The 19361-nt window shown below is 46.7% G+C and overlaps 1 pseudogene; it reads right to left on the bottom strand.

Moving 5' to 3' along the window:
• Positions 1-15503: 15503 nt before the first annotated feature.
• On the bottom strand, positions 15504-17003 carry LOC147698073 (uncharacterized; annotated as a pseudogene).
• Between the last annotated feature and the right edge of the window lie 2358 nt (positions 17004-19361).

Genomic DNA, 19361 nt, shown 5'->3' with positions numbered 1-19361 from the left:
CACTAAGAAATATGGGCAGGTGGTGATCATCAATGGTAAGGAAGCTGAGGCTCTTAGAAATACAGGAGCCAGTGTGACTGCAGTGAGGCAGCACCTGGTGTCTCAAGAGCAGGTTGTACCCCATGCCTACTGTAGGGTTATCAATGCTGATAATTCAGAGAGTCAGTGTCCGATGGCTCAAGTTCCCTTCGAGTGGGGGGGGGTCTCTGGTACTCTGCAGGTCTGTGTGAGGAAAACCATGCCTGTTGACTGTTTGCTAGGGAATGACTTGGAGCACTCCCCTTGGGAAAAGGTGGAGAAGACGACTCACCTACGGATGGTGGGTCTGCCTGACTGGGCGTGCGTGACCACCCGGTCGATGGCAGCCAGTAGGGGTGATCAAGAGGTCCTGGGGCCTGAAGGAGAGGCCCAGGAACCGGCCTTAGGGAGAAGGCGCAGGGGGCGCGGGAAACCGGCCCCTGAAGTTCCCACGGTCCAGGAGGAAGCAGACCTTGAGGGGGATGCCCTGGAGCCTACAGGGGAACAGATTGCCGAACTGGGGGACCTGCCTGAGCTGACCCATTGGCAGCAAGAAGGAGGACCCTCCAGGGAGGAATTCTGCAAGGAGCAGAAAGAATGCCCTTCTCTCGTGGGTATGCGGCAGCAGGCTGCAGACCAGGCCAATGGTGTTCAGGCCAAAACACATTATGTGTACTGGGAGAACGACCTCCTGTATTCAGAGCCTAAGGCTGCTGAACCTGGGTCAGCCCGTGTGCTGGTGGTACCCCAGAAGTTCAAAGCCTTCCTACTGGGTCTGGCTCACGATGTGCCTTTAGCAGGACATTTGGGGATGGACAAGACCTATGACAGGCTTGTCACCCACTTTTACTGGCCCCAAATGCACAAGAGCTCAGACGCTCATTGTAGAACCTGTCCGACTTGCCAGGCAAGTGGGAAGAGCGGAGGGAAGAACAAGGCTCCCCTCCAACCCTTCCCTGTGGTCGGTACGCCATTCCAGCGAGTGGGTATTGACATTGTTGGGCCTCTGGACCCCAAGACAGCCATGGGCAACAGGTTCATCCTGGTCTTGGTGGATCATGCCACCCGGTACCCTGAAGCCATTCCTCTGAGGACAGTGACGGCCCCCGTGGTGGGACGTGCACTGATGGGAATTTTCTCACGAGTAGGATTCCCTCTAGAGGTGGTGAGCGACAGGGGGACCAACTTCATATCCAAGTATATGAAGTCCCTTTGGCAAGAGTGTGGTGTAACTTACAAATTCACCACGCCTTACCATCCCCAAGGTAACGGGTTGGTTGAGAGATTCAACCGAACCCTGAAAGGCATGATCATGGGCCTAGAAGGTCCGATGAGGCGTAAGTGGGACGTCCTCTTACCATGCCTCCTCTTTGCATATCGCGAGGTACCACAGAAGTCCCTAGGGTTCAGCCCCTTTGAACTGCTGTACGGTCACCCCGTGAGAGGACCACTGAGTTTGGTAAAGGAAGGCTGGGAGCAATCTCCCAGGAAACCTCCGCAGAATGTATGTAGCTACATGCTGGCCTTCAGAAACCAAACCAGGCGCTTCAGGCAACTTGCCGAGGCAAATCTGGAAGCAAGCCAGGAGGAGATGAAGCGGTGGTACGACCAGAATGCCACTCTGGTCGAGCTTCAGCCTGGACAAGAGGTGTATGTCCTGGCCCCAGTGGAACCCTGTGCCCTTCAGGATAAGTGGACAGGTCCATTTGAGGTTGTGGAGCGCAAGAGCCCAGTGACATACTTGGTGGACATGAAGACGCCCAGGAACCCTTTGAGGGTCCTACATGTCAACCGCCTCAAGCCCCACTTAAGAAGGTCCGAAGTGGGCATGTTGTTGGCAACTGATGATGGAATGGAGGAGGAGTCGGAGCCTCTTCCTGACCTCTTAGTGGCCTGTGAGAAAGATGGGTCAGTGGATGGAGTTAACCTCTCACCCACCCTGACCCCTGAACAACAGGAAGACTGCCGCCAGTTGCTGGGGCAGTTTCCAGATCTGTTCTCCCTGGTTCCTAGTGTCACGGATTGGTGCGTCCATGATGTGGACACAGGAGACAGCTTACCTGTGAAGCATAAGGCTTACAGAGTGACTGACAGGGTCCGGGCCTGCATCAAGGAGGAGGTCTCCAAGATGCTTGCCCTTGGGGTGGTTGAGTCTTCCAGCAGTCCTTGGTCCAGCCCCGTGGTCTTGGTCCCAAAGGCTGCTGCGCCGGGAGCCACACCCGAACTCCGATTCTGTGTGGACTACAGAGGACTCAATTCAGTCACGAAGACTGACGCGCACCCCATCCCCAGAGCTGATGAGCTCATTGATCGGCTAGGGGCTGCCCGGTTCCTCAGCACGTTTGATTTAACGTCTGGGTACTGGCAGATCGCCTTGACCGATGGGGCAAAGGAGAGGTCGGCATTCTCTACACCAGATGGGCATTTCCAGTTCCGGGTTATGCCATTTGGAATGAAGAATGCCCCTGCCACCTTTCAGAGATTGGTCAACCAGGTGTTGGCTGGGCTGGATGAGTTCAGTGCCGCCTACCTGGATGACATCGCGGTGTTCAGTGGCACCTGGCCAGAACACCTGCGACACCTCTGGGAAGTGTTGATGGCCCTGCGCAGAGCAGGCCTCACAATCAAGGCAAGCAAGTGCCAGATTGGGCAGGGTTCCGTGGTGTACTTGGGACACCAAGTGGGGAGTGGCAAGGTGGCACCCTTGCAACCCAAAATCGAGACCATCCTGGCTTGGGAACCCCCCAAGACCCAGCCTGCAGTGAGAGCCTTCCTGGGGCTCACTGGGTATTACAGGAGGTTTGTCAAGGGCTATGGCACGATTATGACCCCCTTGACAGAGCTGACTTCGAAGAAGCAGCCCAGGAATGTGATTTGGACTGACACCTGTCAGAAGGCTTTTGACACCCTGAAGACTGCCATGTGCACGGCGCCCGTGCTCCTGGCTCCTGATTTCTCCAAGGAATTCATAGTGCAAACAGACGCTTCAGAGCATGGTGTAGGGGCTGTTCTTTCACAGATGACTGAGGAGGGCTTTGACCAACCCGTAGCCTTCATCAGTAGGAGGTTACTTCCACGGGAAAGTAGGTGGAGTGCAATAGAGCGTGAAGCATTTGCTGTGGTCTGGGCGCTGAAGAAGCTAAGACCCTACTTGTTTGGGTCTCACTTCCGAGTTCAGACGGACCACAGGCCCCTCAGATGGTTGATGCAAATGAGGGGTGAGAACCCGAAACTGTTGAGGTGGTCCATTTCTCTACAGAGTATGGACTTTACGGTGGAACACCGCCCTGGCACCGATCACGCCAACGCTGATGGTCTGTCCAGATTTTTCCGCCTTAGTGATGTGGAACTCCCTGGGGAAGGGTAGTTCCCCCCACATTTCAGCTGGAGGGGACACATGTTAGACCTGGCACCTTGGCGTGAGTTTCCCTTCCACTTTTTGCTGGTGTGCCTCCGATGTTTTGCTGGTTTTCCGATACTCAGGGCACTGCACCACGGCCGACCCGTGCCGCAGTGCAAGTGCTCCCTACTGTAAATTGTACATGTGATTGATGTCCATGATTGGTGCATTGGATTTACTGTTAGTCCCTAGTAAAGCGCACCAGGAGTGCCAGGGCTTGTAGATGCCAATACTGCTAGTGGGCCTGCAGCGCTGGTTGCGCCACTCACAGAAGCAGCCTTAAGATGTGTCTGGGGTCCGCCATTGCAGACCCCGCGTGCAGTCTCGTACTGTTACGCTGGCTGGGCAAGTGCACCCACTTGCCAGCCCCTGAACCTTCCCTTGACTGCATGTTAGTCACCCCTATGGTAGGCCTGCGGGCAGGGTGCATTGTAGGTGTAAGGTAGGACAAGCCCTGATGTGTGTGGCATGTCCTAGTAGTGAATTACAACTAAATTCGTATTTCACTATTGTAAGGCTACCTGCTTCCGTTAGGCCAGAATGGGCTGCTGGAATTATTACACACTATAATCCCAGCAGGCTCCGGGAGCATGGTAGAGAGTCGTGTTTAGTATGCCTGAACTCAGAATAATAAAATATTTCTTTTAGTAAAGTTTATTTTAATATCCTGTGTTTGCAAATGCTACTTTTAGAAAGTCAGCATTTGCTTGCCTAACTATTTCAGCCCGCCTCTGCTGGTATGTGTATCTGACTGTCTGGGATGTGTGAGTGACAGGGCTGGGGGATGACAGGTGGTGAATGCGCAGATTACACCTTAGTGGGAGGTAGGAGTGGCTCTTGACTCTGAATCTGCTGTGCTCTGCCACCACAATGCTGGCTCCACCCTCCTGGGGAGCGACTGATGACTCAGCCGACACCTGGCCCAGGAAGGGCGAAGCCCCATCAACAAGGTACTCTGGCTGCCCCTGTCCGCACAATGCTGGCTCCACCTCCTGTGGGGCGTCTGATGCGCCTGCCCCTCACACTGAAAGCAGAAGCCGGAGTACACCCACCAGAGTACTCAAGGACTGAAAGTGGCTATGCAAAGGCCCCTCTGGCCTGCGAGAACAAAAGAAATTCAGTATAAAAGTAGGAGCCCTGCTCCTTGTAAATTAGATCCTGTTTGGGCTACAGAAGGAACTCTACCCGACGAGAAGGACCGGGAAGGACAAGGAAGAGTGCTGTCTCTTGCCTGTGTCTGGTGCCTTGCTGCAGAAGGAGAGGAAAAGGAAAGACTACAAGAAGACTTTTGCTTTATGAAACTTTGTGCCAAGCTCTGCTGAAAGATCTCCAAGGGCTTGCTGCTGAACTTGCCCCCTGACCAGCGCCCCAGGACCAGTGGGCGCTACATCCTGAAGAAAGCGACTGTGTGTGCTGCTTATCGCTGCAGTACTGACAGAGGGGTCTGGGAGCGCTGGGCAAGCCTGCCACGCTCCCCGTAATCCAAGGCATCGACATCCCCCCAAGCACCGTGACCGGGGCCCAAAGCAACAGCGAGAGCAACGTGAGGTCCAGCCGCCGCTGGCCCGAACACCGTGACCGCATCTGCACCGGGAGCCCGAGAGCAAAGTGAAGGAGGACCCGTCCGGTCCAAGCTCCCGAATTGACTGCGCTTCAAGCCGTCAATTCACCGGCGAAGACGGACAGCCGCCCTGTGATAACCCCCCTCTGGTCGGTAGCCTGCCCGACTGCTCAGCTGTGAGCGCACAGCTGCAACCGGCACTGTGGCTGGGTACGTCCTGCACTTGGGGACCGTACTGCCACTTGCCGCCACCACACAGCCGCCGCCTCCAGGGTCGGAGCAAACGACGAAGGGAGGACCCTGCCGCCACTGAACACCGCCGCCCCGGATGACCCGTGACCTGCCCGGCTGAGAGCCGCAGCGAACAGCGACCCCGGAAAAGCAACGCGACGTGGGACAGCTCCCCTGGAAGCCGCCCGCTCCACAAGAATTTGAAAGGTACTGTGTTGTATCCTCACGGTGCGAGCATCCTGCAACTCGAGCTCGCACCGCGCTATCTGCTCCCAACGCGAGCCGCCTCTGAAACCGAGGCTCGCACAGCTCCTGGTCCTCGAGGCCCGATCTCCTCTCTGAAGCGAGCGGAGACAGCGGAAAGCGCATTGAGGCGCTACAAGACACTGAACCTTGCTGAACCTGGGCAGAAGGCCCAAAAGATTGCTTATTGCTAAGAAAGAACTGTGGCAACCTGAACTTAAGTAAACTGGAACCGCTATTGAAAGTTTGACAACTGTATTTACAAGCCTGCTTGAAATCTATATAAAGATATATATTTTTTACAAATACAGTTTGGTGTCATTGTGTGGTGGGTTGGTTGTGATGGTGTGATATTGCAAATGTTTAACCCTATGTGCCCCAAAGATTAGCCTAAGACTGCTTAAGCCACACTACCTAGAGGGTAAGCAGAGGTTGTCTGGAAGGTAACCCTCAGCCCTGACGAGGAAGAGAGAGTCCCTGCTTGTCGCTAGTGCTACACTGCACCAACTAGAGCCTCCCCCTTCCTACAACCCTGCCAACCCATACGGATACTAGACACGGTGTTGAAGCTGCCTAACGACGTCGGCCGTAACGCAGGCTGTGCACATCGAGGACTGTGCTAAAACTATCCCAGCATTGTGGCATTTAAATAAAGAAAGCGCACTTATGAAATTTACTTCCTGTACAGCCTTCCATGCCAGGCACTTGCAGGCCCTTGGTAGACTGTGCTGGAAACTGTGAAAGTGCGGCGCAGCCTCGGATGGCGATATGAAATAATTTAATTTAAATCTTACCTGCTAATTTCCTCAGTCCCCTGCAGACAAGTTAATTTTGCCGAATGTTGTTCAGTTGTTGACTGAAGAACCGTTGACCACATGCCCTTTTTCAATTGCGTGACACAGTTACAGTGTACTGGCACCAGGGTTATCACCACGGCCCGGGTGACAGCGAGCTGCGACTTAGAGCAACCCTGTGCAGTTTACGTTAGGTCTCGGATTCTGTGCAGCCCCTAGGACACACAGGCAGCAGCCCCTCTTTGCTGACACAGACCAAAGGCTGCATGTAATACCCATAACGGCGCACCATACAATCTGAGGCCAGTCCAGAGAGTCGGCCTCTCTCCTGCAATAATCAGCAAAGCAACGCCAATGACCCCTAGCCCCATCTCAACCTGGCCTGAGTCTTGCTTGGAACAGGTGAGCTGAACACTGTGAATTAGGTAAAGATGGACTGTGAAGGAGCAGGTTGGTTCTGGTGGATATGAATGGAGTTGGTTCTAATGGCTGTGTGGATTTGAATGTACTGGGTGGGGCAGGTTGGTTCATATTGGGAATAGCATTAGTGTACTTGAGTAGAACCAGGCTGATTTTGCTCTCAAGTAAGTGTCACTCATAGTTGTTGAAATGTCACTCATAGTTGCTCTGAAAGATTTAAATGTCACAGATAGCAATCTGAAACCTTGACAGCTATGTGCTGTCCCTTTTCTGCTTGTGTGAAATGTCCCGGTTTTTGGCTTTAAAATTCTGGTCACCCTATCTTTCAACAAAAGGCACGTAGCAAGCCTAACAGCACGACGTGCGCTTTCACAATCCCTAATATATTATGGATTGTAAAAGCACACGTCGTGCTGTTGGGCTTGTTGCTTACCTTTTGTTAATAGAGCGCGGCAGATTGCGTGCATTTTTTAGAGTGTTCACGTTAATTGCATCTCCCGCTTGCACTCGGGCTGCATTTAACATGAACACTTTAAAAAAGTACACAAACCACTGCGCTCTGTTAAGAAAAAGCAAGCAGTAAGCCCAACAGCACCACGTGTGCTTACACAATCACTAATACATATTAGTGATTGTGAAAGCACACGTTATGCTGTTAGGTGCTGTTAGGCTTGTTGCATACCTTTTGTTAATAGAGTGAGGCAGATTGCGTGCCTCTCTGAAAGTTTTGATGTTAATTGCTGAGCCTGACATGCTTACACAGGGGGTTGCATTTAGCATGAAAACTATTTTTAAAAAAAGGCACACAAACTACTGCACAATGTTAAGAAAAAGCATGCCGCAAGCCCAACAGCACCATGTGTGCTTTCACAATCACTAATACATGTTAGTGATTGTGAAAGCACACGTGGTGCTGTTAAGCTTGTTGCATGCCTTTTCATAGCTGTCAATGTCTCAGATTGCTTGTGTGTGACATATTCATGATTTCAGTGTAATTATGAGTAAATATGAGTGACATTTAACAACTCTGAGTGACACTTTCTGGAGAGTAAAATCAAGTAAGGAGGACGAGTGAAACAAACACACACACACACACACACACACACACACACACACACACACACACACACACACATAAAGAATTACACTCATTTGAGCAACTAGAAACTATAAGAAGATTCTAAAACTGCTGGCAAACACCAGAAATGGAAGGGCACTAGGCTAGCAAAAAGACGTTGTTAACAACGCATCCTTATATTTTATAACGGGAAACCATAACCCCATAATATTTAGTGTCCAGTGGGTATGGTATACTCAGTCTGTTACGGTTAAAGGAAATCAGACGGTTGGCGAGTAACTGTTTGACCGCCGATTTACCCCTAGTTAACAATGTCATTTAAGAAAGCACTCCAAAACGAGTATTGCTTAACAACAAACTGATTACTCAATCAGTGAAAAACGGGTTCTGGAGGCAGAGAGTAACTGTTGTCGGAGGGAAAATGAATTGTGGTCATGAGGGGTCAGGGGGCCTGGCGCAGCAGCTCAGAAGCCGCGCTGGGAAGACCGTGGGAGAGAACTAAGGGAAATGGGACAGCTTAATTTGTGCCGGGGTAGTCCTGGAACTCTTGCTCTAAAAACAGGAATAAACGGATATATGAGCCTTGGAGACTGTTTCTGAAAGTTGTACAAGTTATATTAGAAGACACAGCTTCTAGAAATATTCAATAGTAGCAGTTTGCATACACACAGTACTGTTCACAGCTGCTATGAGAGAGAGAGACTATACTTTAAGAACACTTCTGAGCTTTGAGGCAGATTTCATAGAAAAGGTTAAGCACATATTATTGGGAACACTCACCACTGTATGTAAGTTATCCTGCAAGTACAAGTTAAACAGCTTAAATGCAGTGGAGATAAAACAAGGTCAGAGAAAACATAACATTTCAAATGGCGAATTATAACTTTAAATGCAACAAGGAAAAAGCATTTCATTACAGCAGAAAATACAATAGAGGAGCAGAATCTAAGTACATGAAACAAGGGCTATCTCGAGTAACCGCTGGGAAAAACTCCTGTCCGCCACCCATGTGCAAACGAGGAGTAGTTCAACGATATTCTTGTGGACCACCCTTTTATAGTGACCAAACAATGAGACTGTAATCACGTCATATCATGCCATCTCGTATCACATATCCTTCTATCGCCTCTCACGCCCCTGCCTGGTGCCTTCCCATCATAAGTATAAATGTGGCCCCTTCTCGTAATTGCGTGGCACGTACGCCAGCCTAGACTGAGTTCCTGCCATTTTGACTGGAAGTTTGTCATTAATCAGAAATGTGTTATTATTGCTTTGAAGGATTCTATTCATGCGTTTATGTGCCAGTCTGTGATACTGATTTGCCACATTTATCGGACGGCTTACAGTAGCTGAGAACTTCCCTTTTCTCCGTTCACAGCTGTTAGGTGGGGGCTCGGGTGTGTTGCAAGAATAAGAAGGAACTTGAACTTTAATGATCGTAAACCTAGCATACAGGGGGTGGGGGCTATCTGAGCCTCGCAGAAGTGGAGCTGGGTGAAGCTTGGGTCAGACCTGCTTTCTGCTTCTGTTTAAGCTGAGAGAAAATGGCAGTGCTCAGGCCAACGTAACTGAGGCCTATAACACTCAAGCAGCAGGGACTACGCAGGGTTCATGCTTAGCTAGTGATAAGAGTGTCCTAGGATAACTATGCAGTGATTTTTTCTCCCTCTGTCATTCCTCCTCTGGTTCATATTTGAACCAATCAAACATCATTAAACATTATACGAACTGCATACTTAGCTGGAGATGGGGGAAGTGGCCAGGTCGAGTTTATGAAGAAGTAGTTCCTAAAACCTCATCTGGTCCCTCTAATCTCTTACACATTGTCTCATAGGGATGTACCAAGTCTCTCCCTGAGAGAAGTGGTAGGCCACTATGTACCGGGGTCTGGTACTGACTTTCAGAGGGGACCTGCGCTAAGTGAGAGTCAGGGATGGTACGCTCTATGTTCAACACTGCTATCTCTATATCGTCATAATTCAGATATACAACCACCTCTAAAATCCGCACATTTTAGTCTGACAACATTGTAATACTGAGCATTGCTTACTCCCTGCATACGTCCTTTTAACAGTGAAATCTACTTTATATCTGCATTCATTTGTACTTTCCTAGCACTGGGCATGTGTGAAGTAATAACTGTACACAGCGGTGCATTTCTGAAAGCGTATTCCTTATCTCTTCTTATCCACCTGCACATACATATTCCTTACTAACTGTTTTACCAAACTGTGTGGTCTTAAGCCACTCATTCTTCTTGCTCATTTTCATAGACCAACGTATTTTTACAAATACATTTTCCTTTCTTATCAATCTTATTGTTCGCTGTTCGCTGCCAACTACAGGAAGCCTTTTTCCTGTTTGGCTGTACGCCCAGAATATGCACTCGGCCAGGGAAGCTACTTGTGAACGTGGCTTTTCAGCACTTTTTAATATCTGAAAACATGTGCTGTCTCTATTTGCAATATGCAAAATATACGTATCGCATTATAGAAATAAAGATGGCATATTTGTAATGCACATGTGCACTCAGTATTGTATATTGATTGTATATTGATGATGAACAGCAGATCCTCATTGTCCCCAACTCAATGTATTCCTTGAATCCACCTTAGAAGGATGAAATGCTCAATAGACCTAGCAGCATGTAATCTCGTCTCTATATCCGAAAAGAAATGTGATGCAACTAGTGTGCATTCCATTCCATCTTTTTATCTCTGGCTTGTGCCTGTGTCAGCCGCTGCTGAATTTTGGGTGTTAGGAGTAAATCACCACTGTATGTAAGTTATCCTGCAAGTACAAGTTAAACAGCTTAAATGCAGTGGAGATAAAACAAGGTCAGAGAAAACATAACATTTCAAATGGCGAAATATAACTTTAAATGCAACAAGGAAAAAGCATTTCATTACAGCAGAAAATACAATAGAGGAGCAGAATCTAAGTACATGAAACAAGGGCTATCTCGAGTAACCCCTGGGAAAAACTCCTGTCCGCCACCCATGTGCAAACGAGGAGTAGTTCAACGATATTCTTGTGGACCACCCTTTTATAGTGACCAAACAATGAGACTGTAATCACGTCATATCATGCCATCTCGTATCACATATCCTTCTATCGCCTCTCACGCCCCTGCCTGGTGCCTTCCCATCATAAGTATAAATGTGGCCCCTTCTCGTAATTGTGTGGCACGTACGCCAGCCTAGACTGAGTTCCTGCCATTTTGACTGGAAGTTTGTCATTAATCAGAAATGTGTTATTATTGCTTTGAAGGATTCTATTCATGCGTTTATGTGCCAGTCTGTGATACTGATTTGCCACATTTATCGGACGGCTTACAGTAGCTGAGAACCTCCCTTTTCTCCGTTCACAGCTGTTAGGTGGGGGCTCGGGTGTGTTGCAAGAATAAGAAGGAACTTGAACTTTAATGATCGTAAACCTAGCATACAGTGGGGTGGGGGCTATCTGAGCCTCGCAGAAGTGGAGCTGGGTGAAGCTTGGGTCAGACTCAGACCTGCTTTCTGCTTCTGTTTAAGCTGAGAGAAAATGGCAGTGCTCAGGCCAACGTAACTGAGGCCTATAACACTCAAGCAGCAGGGCCTACGCAGGGTTCATGCTTAGCTAGTGATAAGAGTGTCCTAGGATAACTATGCAGTGATTTTTTCTCCCTCTGTCATCCCTCCTCTGGTTCATATTTGAACCAATCAAACATCATTAAACATCATACGAACTGCATACTTAGCTTGAGATGGGGGAAGTGGCCAGGTCGAGTTTATGAAGAAGTAGTTCCTAAAACCTCATCTGGTCCCTCTAATCTCTTACACATTGTCTCATAGGGATGTACCAAGTCTCTCCCTGAGAGAAGTGGTAGGCCACTATGTACCGGGCTCTGGTACTGACTTTCAGAGGGGACCTGCGCTAAGTGAGAGTCAGGGATGGTACGCTCTATGTTCAACACTGCTATCTCTATATCTTCATAATTCAGATATACAACCACCTCTAAAATCCGCACATTTTAGTCTGACAACATTGTAATACTGAGCATTGCTTACTCCCTGCATACGTCCTTTTAACAGTGAAATCTACTTTATATCTGCATTCATTTGTACTTTCCTAGCACTGGGCATGTGTGAAGTAATAACTGTACACAGCGGTGCATTTCTGAAAGCGTATTCCTTATCTCTTCTTATCCACCTGCACATACATATTCCTTACTAACTGTTTTACCAAACTGTGTGGTCTTAAGCCACTCATTCTTCTTGCTCATTTTCATAGACCAACGTATTTTTACAAATACATTTTCCTTTCTTATCAATCTTATTGTTCGCTGTTCGCTGCCAACTACAGGAAGCCTTTTTCCTGTTTGGCTGTACGCCCAGAATATGCACTCGGCCAGGGAAGCTACTTGTGAACGTGGCTTTTCAGCACTTTTTAATATCTGAAAACATGTGCTGTCTCTATTTGCAATATGCAAAATATACGTATCGCATTATAGAAATAAAGATGGCATATTTGTAATGCACATGTGCACTCAGTATTGTATATTGATTGTATATTGATGATGAACAGCAGATCCTCATTGTCCCCAACTCAATGTATTCCTTGAATCCACCTTAGAAGGATGAAATGCTCAATAGACCTAGCAGCATGTAATCTCGTCTCTATATCCGAAAAGAAATGTGATGCAACTAGTGTGCATTCCATTCCATCTTTTTATCTCTGGCTTGTGCCTGTGTCAGCCGCTGCTGAATTTTGGGTGTTAGGAGTAAATCACCACTGTATGTAAGTTATCCTGCAAGTACAAGTTAAACAGCTTAAATGCAGTGGAGATAAAACAAGGTCAGAGAAAACATAACATTTCAAATGGCGAATTATAACTTTAAATGCAACAAGGAAAAAGCATTTCATTACAGCAGAAAATACAATAGAGGAGCAGAATCTAAGTACATGAAACAAGGGCTATCTCGAGTAACCCCTGGGAAAAACTCCTGTCCGCCACCCATGTGCAAACGAGGAGTAGTTCAACGATATTCTTGTGGACCACCCTTTTATAGTGACCAAACAATGAGACTGTAATCACGTCATATCATGCCATCTCGTATCACATATCCTTCTATCGCCTCTCACGCCCCTGCCTGGTGCCTTCCCATCATAAGTATAAATGTGGCCCCTTCTCATAATTGTGTGGCACGTACGCCAGCCTAGACTGAGTTCCTGCCATTTTGACTGGAAGTTTGTCATTAATCAGAAATGTGTTATTATTGCTTTGAAGGATTCTATTCATGCGTTTATGTGCCAGTCTGTGATACTGATTTGCCACATTTATCGGATGGCTTACAGTAGCTGAGAACTTCCCTTTTCTCCGTTCACAGCTGTTAGGTGGGGGCTCGGGGTGTGTTGCAAGAATAAGAAGGAACTTGAACTTTAATGATCATAAACCTAGCATACAGTGGGGTGGGGGCTATCTGAGCCTCGCAGAAGTGGAGCTGGGTGAAGCTTGGGTCAGACCTGCTTTCTGCTTCTGTTTAAGCGGAGAGAAAATGGCAGTGCTCAGGCCAACGTAACTGAGGCCTATAACACTCAAGCAGCAGGGCCTACGCAGGGTTCATGCTTAGCTAGTGATAAGAGTGTCCTAGGATAACTATGCAGTGATTTTTTCTCCCTCTGTCATTCCTCCTCTGGTTCATATTTGAACCAATCAAACATCATTAAACATCATACGAACTGCATACTTAGCTGGAGATGGGGGAAGTGGCCAGGTCGAGTTTATGAAGAAGTAGTTCCTAAAACCTCATCTGGTCCCTCTAATCTCTTACACATTGTCTCATAGGGATGTACCAAGTCTCTCCCTGAGAGAAGTGGTAGGCCACTATGTACCGGGGTCTGGTACTGACTTTCAGAGGGGACCTGCGCTAAGTGAGAGTCAGGGATGGTACGCTCTATGTTCAACACTGCTATCTCTATATCTTCATAATTCAGATATACAACCACCTCTAAAATCCGCACATTTTAGTCTGACAACATTGTAATACTGAGCATTGCTTACTCCCTGCATACGTCCTTTTAACAGTGAAATCTACTTTATATCTGCATTCATTTGTACTTTCCTAGCACTGGGCATGTGTGAAGTAATAACTGTACACAGCGGTGCATTTCTGAAAGCGTATTCCTTATCTCTTCTTATCCACCTGCACATACATATTCCTTACTAACTGTTTTACCAAACTGTGTGGTCTTAAGCCACTCATTCTTCTTGCTCATTTTCATAGACCAACGTAGTTTTTACAAATACATTTTCCTTTCTTATCAATCTTATTGTTCGCTGTTCGCTGCCAACTACAGAAAGCCTTTTTACTGTTTGGCTGTACGCCCAGAATATGCACTCGGCCAGGGAAGCTACTTGTGAACGTGGCTTTTCAGCACTTTTTAATATCTGAAAACATGTGCTGTCTCTATTTGCAATATGCAAAATATACGTATCGCATTATAGAAATAAAGATGGCATATTTGTAATGCACATGTGCACTCAGTATTGTATATTGATTGTATATTGATGATGAACAGCAGATCCTCACTGTCCCCAACTCAATGTATTCCTTGAATCCACCTTAGAAGGATGAAATGCTCAATAGACCTAGCAGCATGTAATCTCGTCTCTATATCCGAAAAGAAATGTGATGCAACTAGTGTGCATTCCATTCCATCTTTTTATCTCTTGCTTGTGCCTGTGTCAGCCGCTGCTGAATTTTGGGTGTTAGGAGTAAATCACCACTGTATGTAAGTTATCCTGCAAGTACAAGTTAAACAGCTTAAATGCAGTGGAGATAAAACAAGGTCAGAGAAAACATAACATTTCAAATGGCGAAATATAACTTTAAATGCAACAAGGAAAAAGCATTTCATTACAGCAGAAAATACAATAGAGGAGCAGAATCTAAGTACATGAAACAAGGGCTATCTCGAGTAACCCCTGGGAAAAACTCCTGTCCGCCACCCATGTGCAAACGAGGAGTAGTTCAACGATATTCTTGTGGACCACCCTTTTATAGTGACCAAACAATGAGACTGTAATCACGTCATATCATGCCATCTCGTATCACATATCCTTCTATCGCCTCTCACGCCCCTGCCTGGTGCCTTCCCATCATAAGTATAAATGTGGCCCCTTCTCGTAATTGTGTGGCACGTACGCCAGCCTAGACTGAGTTCCTGCCATTTTGACTGGAAGTTTGTCATTAATCAGAAATGTGTTATTATTGCTTTGAAGGATTCTATTCATGCGTTTATGTGCCAGTCTGTGATACTGATTTGCCACATTTATCGGACGGCTTACAGTAGCTGAGAACTTCCCTTTTCTCCGTTCACAGCTGTTAGGTGGGGGCTCGGGGTGTGTTGCAAGAATTAGAAGGAACTTGAACTTTAATGATCGTAAACCTAGCATACAGTGGGGTGGGGGCTATCTGAGCCTCGCAGAAGTGGAGCTGGGTGAAGCTTGGGTCAGACCTGCTTTCTGCTTCTGTTTAAGCTGAGAGAAAATGGCAGTGCTCAGGCCAACGTAACTGAGGCCTATAACACTCAAGCAGCAGGGCCTACGCAGGGTTCATGCTTAGCTAGTGATAAGAGTGTCCTAGGATAACTATGCAGTGATTTTTTCTCCCTCTGTCATTCCCCCTCTGGTTCATATTTGAACCAATCAAACATCATTAAACATCATACGAACTGCATACTTAGCTGGAGATGGGGGAAGTGGCCAGGTCGAGTTTATGAAGAAGTAGTTCCAAAAACCTCATCTGGTCCCTCTAATCTCTTACACATTGTCTCATAGGGATGTACCAAGTCTTTCCCTGAGAGAAGTGGTAGGCCACTATGTACCGGGGTCTGGTACTGACTTTCAGAGGGGACCTGCGCTAAGTGAGAGTCAGGGATGGTACGCTCTATGTTCAACACTGCTATCTCTATATCTTCCCCTTGTCCCCTGCGTATACCTGTGTGCACATCTGTATAGTTCATCTCAACTTTTTTAGACCTTAATCTTCTAACATAATGCAACATAATCTGTGTTCCAAAATACACAATTACAAGCACACATAATATAGGCATTATAAATTTTAGTACTGCAGATAGCCATGAAGGCATCCAGTCCAAGTTGGACCAATTACTTAAAACATCTGCTTTTGCACTTCCATCCTCAGGCATCTGTCTCCCCAAATTGTCCTAGTCCTCAATGGCCTTTGTAAGTGTTCCGTTATCCGCATCATCGGCCAAAATGAAGACACAGCAGAACGATTTTCCCATTCTGGCGCATCCACCACTATTCATCGCAAGTAACTGGTCTAGAACATAGCGTTGTTCCAGAACTATGAGTCTCAAAGGTCGTAGTTCTTCTTTCACGGCGTTGAACCCATCACGGGTGTTGTTAACAAGCTGCATCAGTTCATATCTCGTTACTTGGAGCCATTGAGCATTGGCTTTGGTGTGGAACATGGGGATAACTCCCCCAAAGTAAAGTTCAACATCGTTGAAATCTTCCGGAACCTCATGAAATGTGTCATCTGAGGAGTACTTTTTGACTTCTCTTTTTCGGTGGTGGAGCAGGGTTACACCACCAGCCATTGGGTGTGCATGGATGTGGGAAATGTTCGCTGCTGGGACGACGAGATGCCATTCATGCATCGTCACGATGGAGCAAAGTCCTTGCCATTGGGGAGGCAACTGCAGATACAGATTTTCTCCGCAGATCCAATAGATGCCCATGAGGATGGATGTGCCGTACTTCAGGTTCAAATTAAAACTAGTGCTATTGCAATTAGTATTCCGACCCACAGGAACCGTTCCATTACCTAGGAAGCAAAGGAGAGGAGACTTTAGCTTGTATGCTCTTTTCTGTTTGTATGGTGTACCCTCATTGAACGTGTATCTTCTAGTTTCCCTACCCCATATCTCAGCACACTCCCTCTCTATCTCCTCATTTAAATTATATTTGTGCTCTTGTCCTACAGTTGTGCTACCTAAGGAGGCTGCCTTACATATTAAATCATGTGGACCATTCCACTTGTTGTTAAAATAAATGTTGGCCTTCAGGTGTAGAATTGGTCTCCACTGACAAGGGCATGTGTCATGAGTATGGTTACATCGGTGATGTTCAGGTGAGTGGCATTTCGATGGGGGTGTTGGGAAGGTGAAGTACCCTAGTTTCTTATAGTGAAGTTCCCAAACCTGCATTATGTCGGCAGGTACTTTCTTATCACAGTAAACCTCCATTCTCCTTTCAATTTCCAATGGATTAGTGATCATCCTAAATGTTACATACTTGTCATCCCACTCTGTGGTATTTACAAATGCATCATCCACTTTGGCTGAGTGGAGCTGTATCTGACCATGTATGCGGCAAAGAAACAGGTGTAAAAGACATTTGGCTACGGGTGGTGGGACTTCTTTAGGAAAGATCAATTTATCTGCGCCTACAGCGTATGGAATGTGAAAACATCCAAAGCATGACTCATTTGTGACCTTTCTTCCAACCTCCCTCATGTCTCTGTACCACATGTTATCTAACAGTACGTTGTGAATCTCATTATCCTCTGCACTCTCACTAGGGTGCTGGGAGTGGAAATCAGGCATAGAGTGCTGGTCGAAGGTGTAAACAACTGTGTCTTGGAGATTACTAATCCAGTCTGCCTTAAGTCGGGTACGCGATCTATATCTAACTGGCACTATCTCGCTACTCATTCTATCTCTAAGACTTCTTTTATTTTGGCGGGATCGTCTTGGGGCACCTGGCACAGTGGGAGTCAAGATGATATTGAGTGCCAAGTCCCTTCCTGTAGGGTCAGCATGGGGTACAGAAGGTGTCAAGATAGGCACAGAGATGTCATGGCTACTACTGGTGCTTATCCCCGTTTGCTTGTTACCAGGAAGTGTCTTGGGCATGGAAAGCTCTGTGGTCGTGACAAATTTAATATTGCTAGTAGCTCCTCTCTCTCTCTCTGATCGCACTGCTAACCAGTGGAATGCTGTTACTGAAACTACAAACATAACAAAGAATGTTATAGCGATTGTACATATCTTTTCCATTGAAAGCTTGACATGGAGGGTAGTTCTGTTGCTGCGTCTCAGTCCGTAGGCCATCATACGATCTCCACATTCTTTATCTTGGATAGTTAGTTGGTACATGATGTCCTTCTCTCGGTCAATGTTCAAATCTGTGATGGTGCCGGGTGAATCCATTCCTTTCTGGCTGTTCGGACAGCTGTGGGTGAAAAGTCAATTTGCAAGTGTTCGCTGAATTTGAGGTCTCTCCTCTTCCGGACTGCTTCTTTTAAAAAGATGTGTGTCCCAAAGCAGATAGGCGGAAGTTCATCAGAGATAGGACCCTTGTTCTTTGTTTTCGATATCTGAATGGAAAGGAACTTTGGAGCACGCATTAGTGCACATAAATGAACAACAATTCATCGCTTACAATATCAGAAGAGGGCCCAGTATCTTGTTTTAAGTCTGGTGGAGAGAACAACCACATTCATTGATATGTCAGTGACAAGCCGGTGAGATGTGATGTGATGATCAGAGCTGGGAGTGTTTCTAAGTGTAAACAAAGCAATGGAAAGGCAATAGAGCCATTTCTTCCCAATTGTGGCACTTATCTTACTGATCTTGGCTTTGAACAGGCCGTTGAGGCACTCACCCTAACATTGTCGCATTTGTTCAAAAATGATGTTTGAAAAATGACTGCCACTGTCACTGCGAGTCACTGCAATGGCATCCAGTAATCCTCAGTGACATATGACCTCATGAAGTAGGAAGTTAGCTGCGGCCTTTGCGTCATAATGGACACATGGTCCAACTTAAATCCGTTGTGAAAAAGGGCACACCACTACCATGATGTGTCTTTTTAGGCATCTGTCAATCATGTCTACATAGTCAATGTGGAGCTCTCTAAAAAGGACTCTAAAAGGGATACAAAGAGTTGTATCTGTTCATGTGCATTGCAACTGGCTGAGTACTATTTGGAAAAGTCTGAAACATCCTGTTGTACTCCCCTCTCCTTCCACAAATTTTTCTTCAGGTGGGGCACTTCTCTGTATCTCTCTAAGGTGCAGCTGTGCAATGAAATCATAGTGCTGTGTATTACCAATAGTGTATGGGCATGATGGGTCTTCTTGCACTGTTGAGGGTGTATTTTGGGCAAGCAGAATGGGGGGGGGGCACAGTCATTTTGTGCTGGGGATAGAGATGGTGCATGTCTGGGCCTTCTGGCTACTGCTTTCAAATTCATAATTCAGATATACAACCACCTCTAAAATCCGCACATTTTAGTCTGACAACATTGTAATACTGAGCATTGCTTACTCCCTGCATACGTCCTTTTAACAGTGAAATCTACTTTATATCTGCATTAATTTGTACTTTCCTAGCACTGGGCATGTGTGAAGTAATAACTTACACAGCGGTGCATTTCTGAAAGCGTATTCCTTATCTCTTCTTATCCATCTGCACATACATATTCCTTACTAACTGTTTTACCAAACTGTGTGGTCTTAAGCCACTCTTTCTTCTTGCTCATTTTCATAGACCAACGTATTTTTACAAATACATTTTCCTTTCTTATCAATCTTATTGTTC

Source organism: Lissotriton vulgaris, chromosome 8 (genome assembly GCF_964263255.1).
Source record: "Lissotriton vulgaris chromosome 8, aLisVul1.2, whole genome shotgun sequence".
NCBI classification, from domain to species: Eukaryota; Metazoa; Chordata; class Amphibia; order Caudata; family Salamandridae; genus Lissotriton; species Lissotriton vulgaris.
This window is presented reverse-complemented; position numbering and strand designations above follow the sequence as displayed.